This window comes from Notamacropus eugenii, chromosome 3 (genome assembly GCF_028372415.1).
Source record: "Notamacropus eugenii isolate mMacEug1 chromosome 3, mMacEug1.pri_v2, whole genome shotgun sequence".
NCBI classification, from domain to species: Eukaryota; Metazoa; Chordata; class Mammalia; order Diprotodontia; family Macropodidae; genus Notamacropus; species Notamacropus eugenii.
This window is the reverse complement of record NC_092874.1, coordinates 294,806,052-294,829,744: the sequence shown is the minus strand read 5'-3', so window position 1 is coordinate 294,829,744 and position 23,693 is coordinate 294,806,052. Positions and strand designations below refer to the sequence as shown.

At 42.2% G+C, this 23,693-nt stretch overlaps 1 long non-coding RNA gene across 1 annotated transcript in view; it reads left to right on the top strand.

Annotated features, from left to right (window-relative positions):
* LOC140534689 (uncharacterized) overlaps positions 1 to 10,005 on the top strand; it is a 41,377-nt gene extending 31,372 nt beyond the window's left edge. Inside the window, exon 2 of the long non-coding RNA XR_011977426.1 lies at positions 9,046 to 10,005. This is a non-coding gene — a long non-coding RNA (uncharacterized lncRNA). The remainder of the gene's footprint in view (positions 1 to 9,045) is intronic.
* Positions 10,006 to 23,693: the final 13,688 nt, after the last annotated feature.

Genomic DNA, 23,693 nt, shown 5'->3' with positions numbered 1-23,693 from the left:
TTCTCTCCTTAATATTCAGGGTCCAGTGTCAAGAGAGAGATCAGGACAACTGGAAATGGTCAAGGATGCAGTGGGGAACTTTGGCCTTTTCAAGCTAAAGTCTTTAAACTTAAGATCACACTAAGGTCTATAACACCTCAGTTTGACCTAGGCAAAGTCCATTTAGTGATTAAGGCTAGGTAAAAAGTGAGGCACAGAATAGAAACCGAAGGGAATTGACTTGCCCAAAGTCACCTTGGCAGTGAAGAACAGTGCTGGGACTCAAATGCACACACTCTAACTCCAAATCCAGTTTTCTTTCCACTTGGTAGCATTATCTCCTGCTCAAAATTTTTATTATTTTTCTATAAAGTTGATATTTTTTCTCATCCATCTCAGCTTTCCAGAGCTTATAGGAAAAGATGGGGAATCAGAAAAATAGCCCTTTGAGGTTTGCTACTTAGGGATATGATAATTAAAAAAACACATAACACTTGCTTATTTGGTGGAAATAAAGCTATTGATAATAATATACTATATTATGTTAATATGTTCATGATAACATGACAATATCTTTAGAGGGTACCATAAGGCTTTCCACACATTTTCCTTACAACCAGTGCATGTCTTTGGCAGTGTTCTTGTCTGCCTTCCCTAAGCTAAGCTCTCACCATTGTAGCATGTCAGAGCAGGGAGGCCTCTTTTTGGGTTTGGTTTAAGTTAGGACGGCTGGTTTCATTGATACAAGGTCACTCCCAAGGAGGAAATTCGCTTAAACAATAAAGAGGATCAACTCGGCTCAACGATAACTTCCAGGGTTCAGATAGTTGTCTGATGGTGGGGTGGGGGTGGGTTCTGAGAGTTTCAGTGATTTGCCCTGGCTCACATGGCCAACAGATGTCAGAAGCAGGATGTGAATGCGTCTTTCTGACTCCAAGTCAGGCTCACTTTCTATCTATTACTCTTAAATAATAATGTCAATAATGACTTATATTGATAGCATACTACAAAGTTTGCAAAGCTCTTCCCTTATTGGATTTTTACAACAATTCTGGGAGGTAGGTGCTAGTATTATCCCATTTTACAGATGAGGAAATAGAAGCTCAGAGGTGTTCCGGACTTGCCCAAGGTCATTCAAATGGATCTATGATCCAGTTTGGATATTTGCCCCAATGACACAAATTGCCTAGACCAGGGGAACCTTTGGCTTCTAGGCCACACATGGCACTCTAGGGCCTCAAGTGTGGCTCTTTGACTGAATCCAGGTTTTACATTTCACTTAAAATGACAGGGCTGGTTGGAGACACCTTAGAACAGAATATATAGCTAAGAACTCTGACTAATCCAATGACCAGCCATGACTCTAGCTATTAATGATGAAGCTTACTACCACTTCCTGACTGAGGGGATGGATTCCAAGTGCAGAATGGGACATGTGTAGATTTTTGGATATGATTGATGTGGCCATTTCTTTTGCTTGACTATGCATATTTGTTTTAAGGGTTTGGTTTTTCTTTGTTTTTCTTTTTGTTTTTCAGTGGTGCGGGGGAAGAGGTAAGAAGGAGAGAAAACATACTTGTCAGGTGAAAATAAAGTAAAAAAACAAAACAAAGTCAGAACCTTAGAACAGGGGATGTCAGAGCTGGGAGGGGACTTAGACCTTTTAGCTTACCAACTGCCTCAACCCTCCACATCTGTACCTCCAATCGCTGCATCAGGACAGTCATCTCACCTTCAATGTTACCTCCCCCTCTAATTACCTTACAGCCATAATGCTGAGCCCGGAAGGTCCTGTCTGATGATGATCTGTCCTTAGCTCTCTCCTCTCCCTTATTCTTCCCAAACTCATTCTTCACCTTTACTTCAGCATTCAGTCTTTCCACCCTCCCAACCCCTACCCAATATTTTTTTTTGCCCAGCTAGAGACCCTTCTGTGGCCTCACTCTCCTCTCTGATGTCATGATCCTTCTTCCTTTCCCCTTGAATGCCTCCTTTCTCATTCTTCTCTGTTCTAAGGGTCCTCCCAGCCTTGATATTCCCTTCATGCCTTGATAGACTCCAATCAGGAGGCAGAGTCACAGGTGAGATGGGAGGGACCTTGAAGGCTAATCCAGCCCACCCCCTACATGAGCAGCCTCTCTGTTACAACTTCACTTTCACTCCTCTTTTTGCACTGCTGAAGGAGATCATAGAACCCTGTCCAGCCTGCACCAATGCATGTTGTCTCAACTCCCTGGGCTCCCTCCTTCAGGGGACTCCTTTTCTTCTTGTCTTCTCAACTCTGTCCATACCTGGAGCAGTTATTCCAACCGTTGTCCTCTTTCCCTAAGCCTTGATGCCACCCTCAGCAGAGGATCTCCCCTCCAACCTTATCAATTCTATTGAGCTCATCCTTTGTGAGCCCCTGGTCCTCCCTTTGACTTTACAACTGAAAAGTGTCTTCACCATCTCCATCGTCCTGTTTGCTCTGACTCTCCTTGCCAAGACCAGTACCTCTCTTTGCTCCCTTGATCCCATTTCTTTCTGCTTCCTCTGAAGCTTGTCCTTTCCCTTCTCATCTTTTATTTCTCCTCATCCACTTCTCCTTGTCTGCAGTCTACAAACAAGCCCTGGTCTTCAAACCAGTCTTCAAACAAACAAACAAAATCCCTTTCACTTGACCCAGCCATTCCCTCAAGTCATTTTTCTTATTTTATTTCATGCCTCAGTCCTGAAATCCCCATTTTCCAGCTGTTCCCTACACTTTCTCACCTCCCATACACTGCTCAGACTCATGTGGTCTGACTCCGGACCTCACTGTCTGACACCACTCATACTGTTCTCTTCAGGGTTATAGATGCTTCATAAATGCTCTGTTCTCTCACACTTTGCTGGTTCTAGCTGACTTTTTTTTTTTTTTTGCATATTTGGACATGGTTGACCGCTCTCCTCTAACACTTTCTCTTACCTAGGTTTTAGTAATCTGATGAATACTCCTGGGTCTCATACAACCTATCTGGCTTCTCCTTTATCATTTTAAAATAATTTTTTGGCCATTTGTCATTTATCACCCACTTCCTCATCATGGGCATTTTCTAAGGCTCTGTCTTGGGCCGTCTTCTTCCACTACCATCTTTCCTTTGGTGATGTCATCCACTCTTATGTATTCAACAATCATCTACACCAGTCAATCGACAAGCATGTATTAAGTACCTATTATGTGCCAGGCACTGTGTGAGGTTCTGGGGATTAAAAAAAAGAGGCAAAACACAGACTCTGCCCTCAAGGAGCTCCCTTTCTAACAGGGGAGGTGGCCGCATCATAAATGTAAGAAGAGTTGGCTCTCACAGATCATTTGTTAGGGTTGACTCGTGACTTCCAAGAATGTGTATGTCTCAGCACTCAAAGGTCTTGGGCATTAGAAATGATGGAATAATGAGCAGTAAAAACTACTGACTCAGTGGACCCTAAAAAGGGATAAGTGGCTCTTATCATCTGTCTCTTTTCCATGTGCTGAGTCAGGATCCTTCAAGCATTTCCTTGGAGGGATGGGGCTGGGAGCTGGCATGAATACAGGGTAATTAAAGCATATGTCCTGCTTAAGCAAGAGAGAACATGAGTTTGGGGATGCCTCTCCTGTTTTGCTTCTTTCCTGAGTAGAGGGGTGGGGGATGATGTCATGATTTTTTGAGATATAGAGAAGGGAAGCAGAGGGACATCAAGAGAAAGGGTCTCAATCTTCTCCATTAAGTCTGAAATCAGGGCTGTCAGCTGTGAAAGTGGGAGAAAGGGGAGGAGTGGGAGGTTTGAGGAGAGTAGGGGCTGTGATAATCACTTGGGACTGAGTCAAAGTATCACTTTGTGGTTGTGAGGGCCAGAGTAGACCCAATCAGCACATTTATGTGATAAAGATTTCCTCCAGCTCCGTTCAGCATGCGTGAGTGCCCTGCTCTGCCCAGATAACCACATCTATGTATCTAATGCAAATCTTTCTCCTTAGCGTCAGACCTGAGTCATTGACTGCTGGCAGGACCAACTCTCTTGGACATCCTGTAGGTATCTCAGATTCAAGTCCAAAGCTGAATTCAACATCTCCTCTCTTAAACCTTCCCTCCTTCAAATCCTGCTCTGTCTATTGAGGATCCCACAGTCCTTCCAGTGACCCAGGCTTGCTACCTCACAAACTTCCTCACCTCTTCCTCTACTCTTCGTAGCCAATCAGTTGCCAAGTCTTGTTCAGCATATCTCCATAATATCTCTTGCATCCCCTCCCATCTTTCCCCAAGGTGAGTCATTATCTTCATTACCACTAAGCCCAGATTCTTACACTCCTAACCTCCTTATTTTACAGGTAAGGAAACTGAGGGATGGTAAGGTGAAGTGACTTGCCCAGCCTCATAGAGTTTCTGAGAGTTTAAGGCAGGATTTGAACCCAAGTCTTCCAGGCTTCAAGTCCAGCACCTTTCTCCACTGCACCATGTCACCTCCAAACATTGATTTGGTTTGATACAATGAACTCTTCAGTCCAGTTCTCTGCTACAAAAATGCATGAATTATGAAATTCATGTTTTAAAAGGCAAATGTATTCTCACTTGCTAACAAAAGAAAAACATTTCTGTTGAGAAAACTAAAACAAAAACTTCAAATTTTCTAGCCTCTGTTTTTCCAGTTTATCCTCAGCATAACTGTCAAAGCAATATGACCATGTAGATACCTTTCTTAAAAGTGTAGCTCAACTGTGTCTGATTCCCCATGACCCCATTTGGCATTTTCCAGACAAAGATACTGGAGTAGCTTGCCATTTCCTTCTCCAGTTCATTTGACAGATGAGGAAACCGAGGCAAACAGCAAGAAATGAATTGGCTAGGGTCACATAGCTATGAAGTTTCTGAGGTCAAATTTGAATCTTCCTGATTCCAGGAAGGATTCTAAAACTCTCTCCACTACAGCACCACCTAGCTGCCTTAGAAGTGTTTGATGATTCCCTAGTACAACTTGGATAAAAAACAAATTCCTCCGTGAGCCCTTCTTCACAGTTTGGCTCTAACCTACCTTTCCAGTCTTATCTCTCTCATTTTCCCTGTAGGCAATTACATTCCAGTCAAACTGGGTAGCTTACTTGTCCATAGACTCAACTTCCATCTCTGGCCTCCAGGCATTTGCATAAGGCTGTAAGGTATCCTCCTTGCCTGGAATGGACTCTTCCTAAGCTCTCTGTCTCTCTTTCTCTCTGTTTCTGCCTCTCTCTCTCTCTCTCTCTCTCTCTCTCTCTCTCTCTCTCTCTCTCTCTCTCTCTCTCTCTCTCTCTCTCTCTCTCTCTCTCTCCTTAAAGGAGCCGGTATTATTTACCTATACATGTGTTTTGTCCCCCAAGACAATGATTTCACTTTTGTCTTTGTGTTGCCATTATCTGGTACAGTATACCTGGAACATAATGTTTGCTTATATATATTTATCTGACCTGAGTTGAAGACAGATCTGCCAAATATAGAGTTTTGTTGGACCGATTTCTCTTTCTCACCCTGATGGACCTGTCACTTTGGATGAAGAGTCGGGAGACTTCAGGCTAGTGGCCTTGGGCAAGTAACTTCCCTTTTTAGGACCTGGTTCCCTCTATATAAAGAGAGACTTGGAATAGATAGATAAATAAGTAAGTAAATAAATAAATAAATAAGTAAATAGATAGATAAATAAGTAAGATCAAAAGTTAGATAAATGGATCAATTGATAGATAGATTGATCAAGAAATGCATGCAAAATAGATGCAAAATGATCTGAGGAGTTGATCCTAGTAGCTGGGGGGAACTCAGAAAGATAGTGTTGGAGCTGAATCTTGAAGGAAATTAGTGATTTTAAGACATAGAAGGCATCATAAAACATAATCAGGGCAGCTAGGGGGCACCATAGTTGATAGAGTTCCTGACCTGGGATTAGGAAGACTTGTCTTCCTAAGTTCAAATCTGACCTCAGATAATTAGTGGCTGTGTGATCCTGGGCAAGTCACTTCACATTGTTTGCTTCAGTTTCCTCATGATGAGCTGGAGAAGCAAAAGGCAAACCTCTCATATCACTGCCAAGAAAACCTCAAATGGGGGTCATGAAGAGTTAGACACAACTGAAATGACTGAACACAAGACATAGAGGTGAGGAAGGAGATCATTCTAGGCTTGAGGGGACTGCCAATTCAAAGGCACAGAGATTGAAAAAGAGATGCCCCACGTGTGGAAGAGTAAGAAGGTCAGAATCCACACAGCACAGAGGAAAGAGTATAGAATTTGGAGTCAAACTGGGTTCAAATCCTGGATCTGCCAGTTCCTAGTAGTTGGACCATGGGTTAATCCTTTGACTTCTCTGAGCTTCTATAAAATGAAGGGCATTGGATGAGATGAATTCTCGGGTCCTTTTTCCACTCTGAGATTCTGTGAAGACCTTTCCAATAATTTAAGCTATTTAAAGTTAGAAGGACCCATGTCACAAAGGAGGGGGGTCCCCAGACTAGTTGGATCATATGATTCTGAGGTCATTCCCAGCTTGAGACCTGGGCTCCTGTAAGACTCTGATGTGTGTTTTGGATGATCATGTCCCTGCCGGGATTCATCTGAGAGGGAGTGAGATTTGTATGTGATTGTTATCAGGAGTGGCTATCACTCCACAGAGGCTTTGCTTGCATCTGCAAAAGAAATACTCTTTATTGCTACCTTTTGTCTTATACCACAGTCATTTCCGGGGACTTACCACCCTACAGTGAATTCTTCCTTCTGATAAGGAGAAACGGTTCAGCAACAACAGGTAGTATCAGTGTCTGACAGAGTTGTCAACCTTCTCTCCGAGCCTCAAGGAAAGAGGTTTGTTTCATTATCAGCTCTCCCAAACTTTTGCTAACATCCTTGGGGGTTAGACTTTCTTTGAGTGATCTGTCAGCCTGGAATGTAGTCCTCCCTATGTCTTTTGGAAGGGAAGGAGGGAATGAGCATTTAAGCATCTATTATGTGACAGGTACCGTGCTGAGTGTCTTCCAAATATTATCTCATTTGATCCTCACGACAACCCTGGGAAGGAGGTCTTATTATTTTCTCCATTTTACAGATGAAGAAACTGAGGCAGACAGAGCTAATAAGTATCTGAGGCCAGATTTAAATTCAGGTCTTTGTGACCCCAGGTCCAGTGTTTTCTCCATTAGTGCTCTATCCACTTGGGCCCTTCTTAGCACAGTGCCTCACACATAGAGGTTTAATAAATGTTTGTGGAAAGATTGATTGCTACTCTTGCTCTACATTAGTTCAAATTAATCTCCTCACAAGACAGCTAGATGGTATAGTCGCTAGAACACTAGACCTGGAATCAGGAAGATGAGCCTTCCTCAGTTCAAATCTGTCCTTGGACATTTAATAGCTATGTGACCTTGGGCAAGTCACTTAATCCTGTTTGCCTCAATTTTCTCATCTGTAAAATGAGCTGGAGAAGGAAATAGCAAACCACTCCAGTATCTCTGCCAAGAAAATCCCAAATGGACTCGCAAAGAGTCAGACATGACTCAAACGACTGAACAACAACAATCTTTTCATGTTTCTCTGAATTCCTTGTATTTACTGTTTCTAACTGCACAATAATATCAAATGGCATTCACACATCTTCTGTGTTTTTCAGCCATCCCCCAATCAATGGGCACTATTTTGTGTCCCATTCTTTGTTACAATGAAGAGCATTGCTGTGATTATTTTGATGTAAATTGGTCATTCTTTTCTGCCTTGACATCCTTGAAGTGTCATATGCCCATATAACAGGATCACTAGATTAAAAAGTAGGGACAATTTGGTTATTTTATTTGCTTTATTACAATTTGATATCCACAATGGTTAGACCATTTTGTTGCTCCCCCAACAATGTATTAGCATTCCTGTCTTTCCATGCCCCTCCAGGATGAAGAAGTTCCATTTTATGCTTGGTGATCTTTGCTGGCTCATGTGGAGTGATGAGAAACTTCATGGTTGTTTTAATTTGTATCTCTCTTATTAATAGTGATTCAGATTTTCTTATGTTCATTTAGAGTTTGCAATTCTTTTGAAGACAGCTCCTTATCTTGTAATCTTATTTCTTGGTTGGTTTCTTTTTGGCTCATTTTGAGAGGTCTCCTGGGGCACAGAGTCATGGGTAGAATTCTCTATTGTCTGGTAAATCTTTTGTCTTTGCCTAGTCTATGAACTCCTTAAAGGAAGTTCTGAGTCTAGAAGCCCCAGCTGGAAGCTACAAAGGAGTAGAGATACCAGCTCCAGCTGAGGAAAAACATGTGATTCAATAGAACTGTCCAAGGTGGAATGAACTGCCCCTGGAGCAAGTGGGTTCTCTGTCATTGGAGCTCTTTAATTGGAAGAGGGATGGCCAGTAACTGGGGATGCTATGGAAGGAATTCTTGCTCAGGTATAGGTTGGGGTCCTTGAGATTCTGTGAAGTTTTCTAATAATTTGATATATCAAGAATTAGAATGGTCTACTTCCAGAGGGAGTGAGTTCTCCATCACTAGTGGTGTTCAAGTGAAGGCTGAATGATGACTTTTCAAGAATGTTGTATAAGGGACTTTTGCTTATGCTTGGGTTATGATGAATCACCTCTGAGGTAATATATAGATCCTCTGTTTAGGACCAGAGGGTATCTTAGATGTCATGCAGTCCAACCCTTTCATTTAACAGATGAAGACACTGTGGGAATGAGAGATTAAGGGTCACAAAGGTAGTAAATGGCAGAGACAGGATTTGAATACACATCCTCTGGATGCCATGATGCTTCCCCTCACCCCCTAAGATTGGGATGGTTCTCATCATGTCTTCCCAGAAATGCCCAGGGAAGAGTTCAGACATCCAGGCAGCAGCTTTGGTGGTTACTCTCTGTGATACCTTGGGTGATTCTCCTCCCTAAACCTTTGCAAAGTGAGGGTGTTGTCTTCGATGACCTTTGAGGTATAGATCCCATGATGATAATGGTCTGTTACCTCAATTTGATCTGAGGTCCCATTGGTTGCCAGGCATCCCCTTGACGTCCGTAACTTCACATCAATTTCAGTCCTGGTTTTTGTTTTTTCTTCTTTTTCAGGAAATGTCATATGAAATTTGAAACAGCCAGATTGGGGAGAGGAAAGGTGAGGCCACCCAACAGAGCTAAAACGCAACAGGAACACCCTTGATACCACGATAGTGCCCATGGTACAGCTGCCTACCGTCTTCCATTCTCACTGGTATCCTGGCCATCTTGTTCACAAGAACGAATCAATCTTCCTAAAACAGAGCTCTAGTCAAGCTACTCCCTTCCTGAATGGCTTCCCATTGCCTATAGGGTAAAGTTCTAACCTTTCACCCAGACATTCAAGACTCCTCTACAAATTGAATCCACCCTAGTTTTATAGTCTTACAGAACACAAGACTTCACTGTGTGATCCTGGGCAAATCAGGCCGTCTTTGGGTTTCAGTTTCTTCAGCTGTAAAATGGGGTTTGTGCAAAATGACGTCTTCTGACTCTAAATGCTATGATGCAATGACTATTCAGGCCTCCCTCCCCCATCCCAAAGATGAAGAAATTAAAGTGACTTAGCCTAAGATATACAATTAATGACAGAGCTGGAATAGGGACACTGAAGACCCTCAGTGATTGCTACAACTCACTCCCCCAACTTACCCATTTATTTGTCTATTCATTCATTCACTTACTCATCCATCCATCCATCTGTCCATCTATCCACTCATCCATCCATCCATCCATCCATCCATCCATCCATCCATCCATCCATCATGTCTATCTATCTAACTATCTAGTTAGTTTGATACCTTCAGTACAATATTGTTACATGTTATGGGGGAGAGGACAATGGATTGAGAGTCAGGAAGGCTTGAATTCAAATCCTGGTTTGAATACTTTCTTAGTTATATGACCCTGGGGAAATTATGTAAAGTCTCCCAGTCTCAGGCTCTACTGTAAAATGTGGATAATAATGTCTTCCTCATGGGGTTGTTGTGATAATGCAATGAGTGAACATATATAAAGTCTTTGTAATCTTAAGGTGCTATGGAAATGCTAGTTATTGTTATGCTTGTTCTGGGCTTAGAATCGAGAGACCTGCATTCCAGTTCTACCTAAGATACTCTTGATCATGGACAAGTCATTTAGTCTCTTTGTGGTTTAGCTTCTTCCTCTGTGAAATGGGGATATAGTACCTATAGGACTCACTTTGCCGGCTCTGCAAGCCTTCAGGTGCTATATTAAGGAATTCTTATCTGGGAGGTTTTCCTTACAGGGATCAGGGGCTTGCCTGGATGCTTGGTGCAGGAGAGCAGAGATTGACTCAGTTGTGAGCACCTTCTTTTCCCCATAACCAGGAGAGGGCACAGCAGGACTAGGTTGGGTGTCTGGGAATCCCTCCCTCCTGCAGAGGTGGGGCCAGGCCAGTCTCCATAGTTAAAGATTGCTAGCAGTTTCTGTTCCTGGAGCCCAAAGTCCCAGTGCCCTTGGCAACTAGACCCCCTCTGGGCATAGAGAAGAACCCAAGTTTCCCAATGTTACCCAAGGAGTTGAGGGCCAAACCAGTACTGGGATTTAGCTCTCCTGACTCCAGGCCTGTCTCTTTCCATTATTCCTTATAACTACAGATGGAAGGAAACAAACATTTATTAAGAATCTATTGTGTGCCAGTCCCTGTGCTAAGCACTTTACAAAGCTCATCTCATTTAATCCTCATAACAGCTGTTATTCCCATTTTATGGGTGAGGAAACTGAGGCAGTCAAGAGATTAAATGACTACTCCAGGGTCCCACAACTCATAAGTGCCTGGGGTTGGATTTGAAGTCAGGTCTTCAAACTCCTTCCTTCCTTCCTTAAAAAGGGAGAGTGGCAAAGTGGGAAAAGTATTGGCCTGGGAGCCCAAAGTCTTGGGTTCTAATCCAGTTCTGCTACTATCTCACTATGACATATTGGTGAAGTCCTTTCTCCTCAGGGGGCCTCAATCTCTGTAAAAGGAGGAAGTTTAATTAAATGCCCACTAAGAACCATTTCTGCTCTGAAATCTATGATTATAAAGCCGACCCCCCCTTTTTTTAACAGATAAGGAAACTGGGGCACAGAGAGGAGGCAAGGACTGACTCAAGATCATCCCCAGAATGATTCTGCTCTTTCTGCTCAGATCAGAAATGATTTTCAGTGATTTCCTCAGTGTCTGCTGGTTTCCTCTAAGGGGGTGGAGAAAAAAATAGCACCAAGTAGAAGAAAGAGCCTTCAAATAGAGGCCATGAGGAAGACAGGTAGGGTCTCCTGGCCAGAATCAGAGCTTAATATTAATCTGGTTTAAAAAAAATTCACTCTTGGCCATGGATTCTACAGAGAACCTTCACTTTCTAATTCAACTCAATCAATCAGCTAGGTACTATTAAGTACCTATTATATGGCAGGTTCTCAGCATAAGACAGTGGATAGGTACCAGATCTGTGCCTTTATTGATGTAGAGAACTCTCAGGTGAGGAAAGTCCCTCCACAAAGCAGGTGAGCATCTTCTCTGAATTTTATAGTAATAGAAGCACTCAAGGTTACATGAGTTGTCTGGGGTCACAGACTCAGTATGTGTCAAAGGTAGGATTTGAACCAGGGTCTTTGATTCCACTCTGCCTCTCACTGTCCCTTGTTCTAGAAGTTGGAGATTCAAAGTCAAAAATGAAACTGTCCCTACCCTCGAAGACCTTATACTTGACAGGCACATATTAAACTCTTCTGGGCTTGGAAACAGGAAGAGAATGCTCAGTCATTGTCCTCAGGGTAATTTACATAATTGGTGGATGAGACTGAGAAATGAGTGTCATGATTTAATAAGCACAACCATTGATGGCTGCCCTGGCAGAAGAGGGGAGTGTGGAATGTAAGCCACGAAGTCTGCTGCTAAACTGATTGTGATGGGGACAGCCTCAGAGAACTTTGGGAAGACTTGTCTGAACTGATGAAGAGGGAAACAAGCAGGACCAGAAAAACAATTTCACTCTGATCAATGCAATGACCAGCCCCAGTAATAAAACACCTCGTGGTAGAGAATAGATGGACCAATCATGCAGAATGAGACAAATCATTTTTGGACTTGACGTACATTATAGTTTATTCTGCTTGATCATGCATATTCATTAGAAGGGTTCATTTTCTTTATTCTCTCCCACGGACAAGGGAGGTGAGAGCTAGAGAAAACAGATTTTTGTTAAATAAAAATAAATTTAATTAATTAATTAAGAACAAAACCAAATGCCCTAGGGAAATTGAAAAAGGGAGTTAACTCCTTCAGCTGTCGGTTTCAGTTGCAGATAGTATCAGGGAAGGCTTCCTAGAGGAGGTGGCATCTGTATTGGCGTATAGAGGAAGAAAAAGACATGAAGAGTTGGAGACTGAGGAGGAGTGAACTCCTAGGGATGGGAGGTTCTTTGAATAAATACTTGGAGTAGGACAACAATGGAGCAGGAGAGTAGGCTGAGTAATAAGCCCTAATTTAGTGCCCAAATACCAGGGACTCTGCTAAGGCCTGGGCTATAAAGACAAAAATGACCGTCAACTCTGATCTCAAGGAATTTACAGTCTGGCTGTGTGTGAAATGTGTGAAGGGGGAAGGGGGCTGTAGAAGCCTGACTGACTGGACTGAACCAGGGCTATGGAGAGCTATCAGGAAATCCCATGACCAGAGTGAACACTGACACCTTTGGAAATCAGCAAATGTTACAAATCAGGCTTGGTTTATAGTTTCGGTTATTATCTAGACTTGAGAAAGTGATGGAAAAAAGGGGGAATAATGCCCATTAAAACTGAAGGTTTATTGTAGATACTTCCCCCTCCTCCCTTTCCTAGAAAGTTGGTTTAGGCATTTACCAGCAGATTTCTGAGTTGAACTTACCCTATGGAGGGCCTGGGATACTGCAGTTGGGTGTGGGTACTTTATTCTCTAGGCTGAGTGTCCCCAAAATGCAGTGTGAGCAGCCTAGAGAGTGTGCAAAGTGATCCAATATACTTATATCCTTATGTCCAAGAAACTATTAGTGTTGAGGGGGGTGACGCAGCTGCTGCCTTCCTCAGAGACTCTCCTCCCTGCTTGTACACAGTGTTTACTCTGCTTGGATTGTTTGCTGCCGGCAGGTGGACAGGAGGGGAGCAGATGGGCAGAAGTCATTATTCCTGGCTGGCCCTCAATGCTCCTGTCCTCCTTCCCTAGCCACTGTTAGAGCAGCAACAGCCTGAGCCAAGACTGAGGCCAATACTGGGGTGCATGAGCTCTTCCCCTCACTGTCCACCCGGAGAAAAAAGAAGGCTTACACCAGCTGGGGAAGGGCTTATGTGAGCAAAACCTCATAGTAAGCAGCAGGCAGCAGTTAGCATGAGGGGAGGGGCTGCTGCCACCAGTGGGCTTGGTGTTCAGGTGGCCATGTGCAGCACTCTCAAATCTGCAACAGCTTCAATCCATTAGAGAACCTGGAAGCAAGAAAGGAGGCTATCCATCACCAGGAAACCAGTGCATCTTGCCATCCACACTGCTGCAGCACTCTTCTCTCTTCTTCCCAGAAGAGCTCCTCTCCAGAGGCCATCTCTCCCCAATCCCCTCTCTCCCTACACATATGTATTAGAGAAGGTAGAAATTTAATTGCTGCATTTCATCCAAAACCTTTGCATAATTGGTGGATTGGACTGGAACATCAGTATCATGACTTAATAGGCCAATGGTGGGCTTCTTTCATTTGGATCGAGGTAGCTTTGGAAATTATCTTTTCAACCAGGACAACCAGTAAAATCACCTAGCCAACCACTCCCCCTGCCCTGCACTGCCAAAAAAAAACCCCAAACTGGGCTTACAACCAGGCCTTCGAAGTATTATTTCATAAAGAATTAAACAGAACTTAAAAAAAACCCAATCAATTCTACTTCTCTCACTAACAATATTATTAATATACTAATCTTTACTGAGATCAAAAAGGCTTTTTGTACTGTTATATAAGATGAAATAAAACTATTTTCAAATATTATTTAATCATGATTTCATTCTTCTAAGCTTATTTTGTGTATGTTTTTATAATGTATATCCTATATGACATGGGTATAATTTATAAATACATAATACAACTAGTTCCTGATAAGTGTGATGAATGAATCCCCCTGAAGTGGCTCCACTATTTGAATTCATGCTGCATATTTCCATTGGGCTGGAACCAATGACCGTAGTTGGCTTAGGTTATAACCTTGAATAGTGCAAATTCAAATATATGAGACCATTTGGGAAGTTTGTTATTTGAACTAATTGGGACCTGACTTACAGGTTTTAAAATATATATGTATATATTTAATGTGTGTGTCTGTGTGTGTGTGTATGAGTGGACTCAGATTTTTTTTTAACTGGTGAGTACAGGAGTAACAGATGATAGTGGTTCATTAAGAAGATTACTTGGGCAGAGGAAGGAAGATGGGCTGGATGGGAGCACCTGGAAGGGAGAGTATGTGTTCTTTTTTCTAGAGAAATGACTCAAGAAGCCATTATCCCTGAGCCAGGGCTTTCTTCTCACTGTGCTGGGTTTCAGCCTGAAACCACTGTCTTGGGCCTCCTGCAGCTGAACCAGCTATAAAGCTTAGTATTCTGCTCCACTGTGAAGTGGTCCTGGACTCAAATCTCTCTCTCCCTGTCATCCTGCTTCTTTTTGCTGCCATTCCATTGCCATCCCACTCCATCCAGTTCTATCCCATTTACATCTTGTCATCATTCTGCTGCCACCCCATCATCATCCTACTGCTGCCATCTCTATATATCCCAACTCCCTTCTCCTCTTCTCTTCTTTTGCCCCCTTCTCTTCTTTTTACCCCAGTAGCCAGCATGCCTGTCTCAAGACATTTATTTATAAGGCAAAAGAGAACAAAGGAAAATATAGAAGTAAAACTCATTGAATCAAGAATGAGAATTCTTCACAGTTTAGTCCAATCTGACCTGCCTTAAATAAGCCCTGACGTGTACCAACCACTTGTGAGGGGGGCTGGTGACTCAAAGACAAACATGAAGTCCTTCCCTCCAAGGGCTGACCTTTTTCTTAGCACACTTTCTAAGCCATCCTGTCTGATTAGCATTTCCCCTTCCATGATCCCCGCTTGTTAGGATGGCTCACATTACATAGCCCTTTGAGGTTAACAAAGAGCAAACAGAAAACCTTTGTTAGCAGCTCCACATGATAGATGAAGAAACAGAGGATCAGAGTCAACTTGCCTTCAGACTTGGTCTGTTCCTTAAGCTACTATTTCACTCTGTCCCTTACCTGCTTGATTCCTGCCTGTAGGAGAATGCCAGTCCTCCTTGTTAGAGTGCTCTCCTTGTCCAGCTCCAGAGTATAAGATTGACTTACCTCAGTGCTCCAGATGAGGTGACTTGTTTTTGTCTGCAGGGCAATCCCTGGCTAGCTCTTAGCCAGTCAGAAGGTGTTGGGATTCCCATTGATGGTGGGCTTTGAGTGCTCCAACTACACTTCCCTGCTTGAAAGCTGTCTAACTCATTGACCTCCCTAGCTGGGTGACCTCCATGTCCCACCCCTTCCCTTCTCCCATCAGATAACCCAGGGACAGACAGAAATTAGTCTGATTATCAGAAAGAATGAAATGTTCTTGGGCTTGGAATCCCGGAAAGAAATAGGACTTCAAAAGAAACAAAGAAACCAATCGAGCATTTGGAAAGGCTGAGGGAAATTCAGTCTCGTGTCAGGAGACTGGGATGAAAGAATGTGACACTATTGGCAGTTGGGGGCAGTGGAAAGAGATGAATTTGGAGTCTGGAGACCTGGTTTTGAATCTTGACTCTGCTAAGTACTGCTTGTGTGACCTTGGGCAAATCACTCAACTTTCCCTTCCTTCCTTCCTTCCTTCCTTCCTTCCTTCCTTCCTTCCTTCCTTCCTTCCTTCCTTCCTTCCTTCCTTCCTTCCTTCCTTCCTTTCTTCCATAATTTCCTTCTTTCCTTCCTTCTTCCCTCCCTCCCTTTCTTCCTCCTTCTCTTCCTTCCTCTTTCCCTTCTTACCCCACATCATAAGAAGTTATTATGATGAAAAGGATCCACAAGACACAAACCCTAAAGATAATGATTTAATCTCCAAACAAAATTCCAACACAGCTTGGGCACAAATTCATCTAGAATTCTACAAGAAGTAAAGTAGGAGTTAAAAAAAATGATTTTGCAAATGAAAAGAGAGCACCAGAAGAAAGAATTGGAACCAAAATGAGAGTTATAGAGGAAAGATTTGGAAAGAGGTTGAATAGCTTAGTACAAGAGTTATAAAACCATAGTCAAGTCACAAACTCCTTCAAAGTTAGAATGCACCAAATGAGACAAGAAATGTTAAAACAAAGTAAAATAACTGAAAAAAAAGAAAACATAAGATCAGCAACATTCAACTTTAAAAACAGATGAAAAGATAATTTAAGAATAACTGAATTACCTGAAACTCATGACCAAGAAAAAAAAAAGAGATGGCTAGACATCATATTTTAAGAAATCATGAAAAAACTTGCTGATATGTCTCTTGGAACCAGAGGGCAAAGTAAAAATACTGGTCACTTTTTGAAAGGAACACTAAATGAGAACTCTCAGGAACACTGTAGACAAAATTCAGAACTTTGTTTAATTTTGCTTAATATATGCTTTTTCATTCATTCATTCATTTCTGTGGTCAATATTGAGTGGTCCCTTTTGTCATCCCCATGCCTGCTAACAGTAGCAGTTCTGAGTCAGTTAAAAGAAGAGTGTGTCAGGCCTGTGCTGTCTTGGCTGAGACTCTGCTGTGTTATAAGTACTGTCTCTAGACTCCCCATGAAAATGGCAGAGGGAAAGAATGGTGATCTCTCTTAAAATCACTTTTGTAGTAGAGTAGAGCATGTATTGGAGAAGGCAGACTGGTGGCAGGAAGGTGAATTAGGAAACTTTCAGTAGTCCAGAAAAGAAGATATGAGGGCGTGTATGAGTATAGCAGTCATGTTGGGGGAGAGAAGTAGACAGGTTCAAGAAACTGAGAGCTCTTCTTCGGACTAGATATGGTGGAGAGGTGAGAAGAAGAGTTGAGGAGGACTCCAAGGTTTTGTACATGGGTGCCTAGAAGGGTTGGGTTACCATCCACAGAAATGGAAAAAAGGAAAGAGGTCATAGGTTTCAGGCTTTGGTTGGACATATTGATTTTGAAGCAGATTTAGTAGTGATGTCAAGGTGGAGACAATGAAAACTGACTAAATAGGCCATGAGGATCCATAGAAGACATCCATAAGTAATCGGTAAGTAACAACTACAAAGGAAAAAGAGACGAGTTAGACTATCTGGTGACTCCCTGGTGATGCTACCATGTGTGGAACTACCACAAACAATAGGCAGCTATGCTATCTTCCTGGGGTGTGACCAAGAGCCACCTAAGACTAGTTCAACCAGATGACCTCTATTCGCTCTTGATTCGTGGAATGGAAAAATGATACCATGAGTAGGAACCTAGAAAGCATTTGCAAGGGATTATGTAGTTTTGGATAAGAAACAGAGCTCTGAAGGGCAGACCTTTTTTCAATATTACTGAATAAAGGGCTGGGTCTTCAGAAGAGAAAGGCAGATTTATGAAGCCAACAGCTGGTTAAGAGGATTGTGACTGAGGATAAGATTTGCATTTATGGACAGATTTAAGATTAAGATATGGAAATGATCAGTGGTGTGTGTGTGTGTGTGTGTGTGTGTGTGTGTGTGTGTGTGTGTGTGTGTGTGTGTGTGTGTGTGTGGTGTCCCAAAAGTCTTAGTGTAGTGGCAAGCTTTTATAACTTCTAAGCTATTATTAAACTATCATTAGAGTTACTAAGCCTGAACAATCGAAAACTGCACAAAGATTTTGGGAACAACCTGAAGATCTACTTATGTGTACATATACAAAGTTTACCGGAATCTGTGATCAAGAAAGCTATAAAAACTGCTCACAGAGATCTACCAAAGCACAGAGCAGCAGATGGGCTTTCTATGTTATCATGGAAAGAATTGTGGGTTTGGAACCAGAAGACGTGGGTTCTAACCAAAGCTGTTCTCCTTACTCTCTTGCACAAATCCCTTCCCTTCTCTGGATCTCAGTTTCCTCTTCTGAAGGATCAAGGGCTTGGGCTACATGACCTCTAAAGTCTTTCCAAGCTCTAAACTGATGCTACTCTGACCTTTCAGGGACCTCATAGGAAGAACACCCATGACTACAATGTCTCAGTTATGTATAGGAAGACATAGTTCTTAGAGACAATATCTAATTAGGGAGAGGTACAGATGTCTATACACAAATACACAGATGACTAGGAGTCAGAAAGGTAAACCAGAGAACAAAACACAGGCAGGGAAAAATCACCTTGATAGGTATCACTGGGGCTTAGTGGGATGTGACTCATGGCTAGAATATGGCTAAGAAAGGGAATGGAACACATTTGATTAAAGGGACAACAAGTTTCATTGTGTCTGTCCTTTCAGCTTGCCAGTCTGTTTTTTTCCTTCTTTAATTGCACCCAGAAGTACAGATGTATACACATCTCTGGGGAGTGTGTATGTGTGTGTGTGTGTGTGTGTGTGTGTGCGTGCGTGTGCATATGTGTTATGAGTGCACACATGCAGAGTTTCGCTGTGATGCCCATCATAAACAACATACTTCCTGTCAAAGTTTAAGCTGTGGAACTTCTGGCCTAAAGAATAGGCAAAAAAAGTTTCCTAATGGATTACACGGTCAGGGCAAAGGTACAGTGTTAACAGACATAACAAGATTGGCTATTAAGAACATACATATTAAAACCAGCTAGGTTGCCTAGCTCTGAGAGGGTTCAATTTGGAGTCATGAAGACCCAAGTTGCAATCTTGCCTCAAACACTTTTTTCCCCCATTTAAAAAATTTTATTTATTTATTGTTAGTTTTTGATATTCATTTTCATAAGATGTTGAATTCAAAAATTTTCCCCCTCTTCCCCTCCCCCTCCCCAAGATAGCATACAATCTAATATAGGCTAGACATGTACAAGCATATTAAACATATTTCCACATTAGTCATGTGGTGAAAGAAGAATCAGAACAAAAAGGAAAAACCATGAGAAAGAAAAAAAAGGAGAAAATAGAATTCTTCAATATGCATTTAGACTCCATAGTTCTTTCTCTGAACATGAATAGCATTTTTCATCATGAGTCTTTGGAATTGTCTTAGATTATTGCATTGCTGAGACACTAAGTCTATCACAGCTGATTGTCACACAATGTTGCTGTTACTCTGTACAGTGTTCTCCTGGTTCTGCTTGCTTCATTCAGCATCAGTTCATGTAAGTCTTTCCAGGTTTTTCTAAAACCTGCCTGCTCATCATTTCTAATGGAAATGTATTCCATTACATTTGTATACCACAACTTGTTCAGCCATTCCCCAACTGATGGGCAGCCCCTCAATTTCCAACTCTTGGCCACCACAAAAAAGGCTGTATAAATATTTTTGTACATGTAGGTCCTTTCCCCTTTTTTATGATCTCTTTGAATACAGACCTAGTAGTGGTATTGGTGGGTCACAGTTTTATAGCCCTTTGGACATAGTTCTAAATTGCACTCCAGAATGGTTAGATCAGTTCACAACTCCACCAATACATTAGTGTTCCACTTTTCCCATGTTTTCTTCAACATTTATAATTTTCCTGTTTTGCTTGGGCACTTATTAACTGTGTGACCCTGGGAAAGTCACTTAACCTCTGTCTGCCTCAGTCTCCTCATATGTAAAATAGGGATTATAAGAACACATAACATAATACCTCTGAGACTGTATTATAGTCAAATTATAGTTCTGTATATTTGTATAGATCTGGAGAGAATTTTTGTCCCTGTACTTCCTTGCAGAAATCAAAACACTGACCTGGGCCAGAGCAAAGAAAAACCCTATGTGTGAAACAGTCCATAAACTGAAGGAAGCATGGGGGAGAGTATTTAGATGAGGAAGGATAACAGCTTCAGATACTGAGGTGATACAGTGGTCATAACAGACAGCAGATTCCCTTGGGGGGTAGAGTAGTTATACTGAAGCTTCCCCTGGTGGAGAGTTAGCCCTGAAAGTAGACCACAAGACTTGGGTTTGAGTCTTGGCCCTGCAATTTTCCTTCTGAGTCTAAGCTTGGGTTGGGACACTAAACCAGAGGGAAGAAAAGGATGATGCATTCTTTAGGAAGTAGATTCCAAACCTGGCAAAGAGGCAAAATATAGCAGTGAGGAGGGACTTCCATTATTTGAACATCTGCTAGAATTATCTCTGTTCTAAAGAAATAAAATAGCCATACAGTTCCTGACTGGCCTTACTGAACATTTTGCTCTTCAAAAGATGGAGGAATTAAAAAGGGAACTGGATCTGCTTGTGACTGGTGGGCCAAAGAAGGAGTAATGGGAAACTTGGAAGGAAATGACCAAGCTACCTTTAATTTCTTGAGAGATAAAGAAGGGAGATCTAGTTTGAAACATATAAACCTTATATCTGGAGGCATTGAGGCTGGAGTCAGGAAGACCCAAGTTTGAATTCTGTTGCTACTTAGTCCCATCTCAATCTCAGTTTCCTCATCTGTAAAATGGTACCTACCTCTTGGAGTAAAAGCTGATTTCAGAGAATTCAGCTGAAAGACAGCCCAAGGTGAATGAACATGGAATGTTAGAATTCTTTGTTCTAATAAGGAAGAAAAGGGGAAACTGTACAAAGAGATGGATTTTTGAAAGATGTGAGCAAAGAGCTGGAAGTTTGAAAAGATCATAGCTTGAGAGCTGAGAGGGGCTGCTGAAGCCATCTAGTACAGCCCCTTCATTTTATAGAAGAGGAAACTGAGACCCAGAGAGATAAAAACGTTTTCCTCAAGGTCAAACCTTTAGTTAAGTGTCAAAGCAGAATCATTCTGTAAGGGAGCAAGAGAGTTCAGAGGTCATCTAGTCCAAACCCTCCCCCCCTTTTTACAGATGAGGAAACGGAGGCACAGAGAAGTTAAGTGACCAAGGTTTTTAAAAATGTTCAGGCTATGAGTCTGATGAGCTTAATTTCAATGCTTGGCCAAATCCAACAATTCACTAAAGTTTATGAGCAGTTAGAAAGGGAAGTGGTGACCTCTAAGAACCGGTCATACCAGCCCAACCTCATTTCCTTTTCTGGTAGGATTACTGGATGGGTGGATCAGAAGAAAACCACGGTTAGAGTTTGCCTGCCTCAAATTCAGCGGTGTCTCTCACGCCAGGTTGTAGAGATGTGGGATCATAGAAAATGAGAAGCCAGCTTGTCTAATGTCCTCAGGTTAGGCAGCCACATAACACTGTGACAACTCTATTTGGAGAAACTGAGGCTGGAATCACAAATGCCTAAGTTTGAATCCTGCTGTCACTTAGTCCCATCTCAACCTGTTTCTTCATCTGTAAAATGGGGATGATAATAGTGCCTACCTCTTGGGGTTATTGTGACGATAAAAGAAAATAACATATTGAAACTGCTTATCTGAAAAAGTTATAATGTCATATGAAAAATATTATAAAATATATTCTATAAAACATTGTATAATATTTTAATTTAATCACATAAATGATAACTACAATTGTAACATGATTATATAATAATAATTATTATTATAGCTAAGGGTCAGAGATGTTAAAGGACTTACTCAAAGTCATAGAAGCAGGGAATACCAGAGGTGGGATTTGAACCCAAGTCTCGAAGTCAATAGTACCACACTGCGTCCTAGGTCTCAGTCATTTAGTAGTTGAACTGGGATTAGAGCCCAGATCTTTGGGCTCCACCCTCCCATGCGTATTTGAGAATCAAACTTGGTCAGAGCTTGGAGGCATTTTAGAGAATCTCATGTCCAGTCCCATAAAGAGGCCCATAGAGGTTGAGGGACTTGCCCAAAGTTACACCGCGCCTTGATGGCTGAGCTAGGAGCAAGCAGCAGGCAGGGCTCTGAATTTCTAACCCAGGGCTTTTTTTCTTACTTCAAGGGTGTTGTATGTTTCTTCCAGCTCTCTAAATGAAGCGTGGGGGCAGAAATACATTTTGTCAGTCCTTTAACTCTTGGAGACTTTTTTTCTGTAGCCTGAGGTGGGACAGTCATCACCACTCACTGCACAAGTATTTACAGCTTATGTAAGGGGGTATGGAAAAAAACCAAACAAACAAAAAACCAAACCCTCACATTTACCTGGTATTTCACTCAACCTCATTTTTTTTTTTTTGGTGGGGATGGGCATATTTATATGCATACAAAGAGAAGGGGAAGGTTAATTGAACTGTGTCTACATCAGACAAGAGTTCTCTCCCAAAGATGAGGCCAAGCTCCTCAAAGAAGCTCACAATCACACCAGTCTGGTAGTTCAAGACCCCATAATGGCTACTGTGTCAGATCTGAGCTTAAGACCCATGTGTCTAGTCTCCAGCAGGACATGCACACTTACCTGGTAATCCCACCAGTAAGACCTCAAACTCAATATGTTCAAAACTGTGCTGATCCTTTCCCGCCCATGTATGTTCTCCCTCCTGACTTCACTATCACTCTTCCCCACCATGTTTGAAATCCTGAGAATATTTGCCTGTTCCCACTCTCTTCTCCCATCTAACCTGTCATCAATTTCTGTCCCTATCTTTGTGACAATTCCTCCACCTACCTTCTCCATTCCCACTCCTTGCCACCTCCAGTCAGGTACTCTTTACCACCCCCTTGACGTATTGTCACAGCCTCTCCCATCCTCTCATTCCAATCCATCCTTCATGAATAGATCTGAATCCTTAAATCTATAATGCCTCCTTTGCTCAAAAATTTTCAGTGACTGCCAATTGTGGTCAGAGAAAAATTCAAATTCCCCTGCCTGACTTTCAATGCCCATCAAAATCTGGCACCAGCCTACCTTTCCAGTTTTATCCAGTTTTAATTTTTATTTTTCCAGACCTGTAAAATTCCCTTAACCAAAACAACCTGCCTTTAATGATTGTCTTGGAAAATTGCTATGAGCTCCAAGAGCTTAAGTGACTGGGGTCATTCAGCCAGAAAATAGGATCATAACTTCAGAGCTGGAAGGGAACGTAGAAAGTCATCTAATTTAACCCACTCATTTTACAGACGAGGAAAAACATTCTGTGTTGTGACATTCTGTGTTCTAAGGCCCCTTGGAACTCTCTCATTTCAAATCCCTCCCAGCTTTACTATTCTAAGACCCAGCCCCTTCTCATGGCCCAGGAGAGAGGATAAGAAACACATAAGGGGCTCTAATGCAAGGCAGAGTCTGCTAAATGAGAGAGCAAAGTACGGAAGCTCCAGCACCAGAGCACTGAGAATTCAGAGGAGTGACTCAGAGCAGAGATTATTCTTCCCCATTGTTTCCAAGTCCTTTACTATAGAGCTCCATTGCCTAGATCTAGACAGACTCTCTCCTCCCCTTCCTCTCTGCTTGGCTGACTCAGCTTGGGAATGGAAGGTAGGGCTTCCCCTCCCCCATTCCTCAGACCCCCGCCCTACCCCAGCTGTTTCTGTCATTTCCCAGTTTCACAGAGTGCCTTTCTCCTCCAGTTCCATGTACTCTGTACGTATCCTGTAGGAACCTAGTTACCGATATGTCGTCTCTCTCATCTGAATGTGAGCAGGGACCAAGACCGTGTTTTTTTCTTTCTTTATTTTTCCAGCACTGTTGAATAAGTTCTTCTTGACTGACTGACTGAAGCTCATACTGATGCTTCCATAG